Below are 1,995 nucleotides of genomic sequence, written 5' to 3' on the forward strand. Positions count from 1 at the left end.
GGCATTGGCAAATAAAGTAGTGCAGCCCTGGGGGGTCAAGTGGGCCATTAAAACCTTTGAACCCTTCAAAGCACCGGGACCAGACGGGATCTACCTAGCCCTATTACAAGAAGGGATAGAGACTATCACGGGACCCGTAACCAAGATACTCAGAGCTAGTATAGCCCTGAAACATGTCCCTAGTGTGTGGAATGAGACTAGGATAGTATTCATTCCCAAGCCGGGAAAAACCGGTTATATAAAACCAAAAGACTTCCGTCCTATAAGCCTCACATCCTTCATCCTGAAGACCCTAGAAAGGCTGGTGGATAGACACATCAAGGCCGGGCCCTTGGCTGACAGACCCCTCTCTCCCTGTTAATATGCATACAGGGAAGGAAGATCAATAGATACCGCCTTACATCACCTGGTGGGACTGATTGAGGGACAACTGGCGGTCAAGGGTTTTGCCATAGGCGCCTTTCTGGATATTGAGGGGGCTTTTGATAGCACTTCGAATCCGGCTATAGAAAAAGCCATGGAAGAACGACAGGTNATATTGAGGGGGCTTTCGATAGCACTTCGAATCCGGCTATCATTGCTTGGACACAAAACATGCTGAAAGGCAGAAGACTGTCGGCAGGACATGGGAGGGCATGTGTGGAGGGACGTCCGACTAGGGGCTGTCCGCAGGGGGGAGTTCTCTCGCCCCTGCTATGGAACCTAGTTGTAGATGGACTTCTAAATCAAGTAAGTGAGGCCGGCTTCCACATCACCGGTTTCGCCGATGATGTGGCAGTAGTAGTGTAATTATGCGGGTTCTGGGGCAACGTTTTTGGCGTCGACCTGGTCGTTGGGGCCCAGTAGGGGGGTCAGATGAAAGTGGATGGGTGGGTGGTTGATTAATTCGCGGGGTCGCGGTTTAATTCGTGGCTTCATTCGCGGTTTAATTAATTAATTCGCGGTTTTTTCCCTCGAAGTGATANATGGGTGGGTGGTTGATTAATTCGCGGGGTCATGGTTTAATTCGCGGTTTGATTCGCGGGGTCGTGGTTTAATTCGCGGCTTAATTCGCGGTTTGATTAATTGATTCGCGATTTTTTCCCTCGAAGTCATGAAAGGGTTAATTAATTCGCAGGCTCGCGGTTTAATTCGCAGTCTAATTCGCGGTTTGATTGGCGGTTTGATTAATTAATTCGCAATTTCTTCCCTCGAAGTGATGAAGGGGTTAATTAATTCGCGGTTTGATTAATTAATTCGCTATTTTTTCCCTCGAAGTGATGAAAGGGTTAATTAATTTACGGTTTAATTCGCGGCTTGATTCGCGAGGTCGCGGTTTACTTCGCGGTTTGATTCGCGGGGTCGCAGTTTAATTCGCGGTTTGATTAATTCCCAATTTTTTCCCTCGAAGGGATGAACGGGTTATTTAGTTCGCTGGTTAATCAATTTAATTTGCGGTTTTGCGTTACAAAGGACCTCCTCGGTGACCTAGTAAATCCACCCCGCGAGGGGTGAGTGAAGGGGTTAATTATTTCGCAGCTGTAGAAATCATGGAAGGGGCTTCTCTTCTTCTTCAAACATTAACACCTGGCTCCACATGACACGTCTGAATTTGAGTTTTCCTTCGTGTGACATTGTTGTTGATAACAATATACATATGTAAATATTTATTTTAAAAAACATTTTCCTGTCACATGTCTGTACTTGAGTTTTCCCGTACTTTCCTGTTTGCCGCTCCCATTCGCGGGAAATCATTGTTAATAATGATATCAATATATAAATATTCATTTTTAAAAACATTTTCCTGACATGTCTGAACTTGAGTTTTCCGGTACTTTCTCGTTTGCAGCCCCCCCCCCCTTCATGTGAAATTGTTGTTGATAACGATATCAATATATAAATATTTATTTTAAAAAGAAGGGGAGGGAGTAGGTATACATGCAAAGAATTTTTGCCTGAACTTAAGATTATCAGTCCTTTGATGGTTACCGCTCGTAGAAACAAACGTTATTAATA

This window comes from Diachasma alloeum, unplaced genomic scaffold (assembly GCF_001412515.2).
Source record: "Diachasma alloeum isolate Michigan unplaced genomic scaffold, Dall2.0 Dall_scaffold_00481, whole genome shotgun sequence".
Classification (NCBI taxonomy): domain Eukaryota; kingdom Metazoa; phylum Arthropoda; class Insecta; order Hymenoptera; family Braconidae; genus Diachasma; species Diachasma alloeum.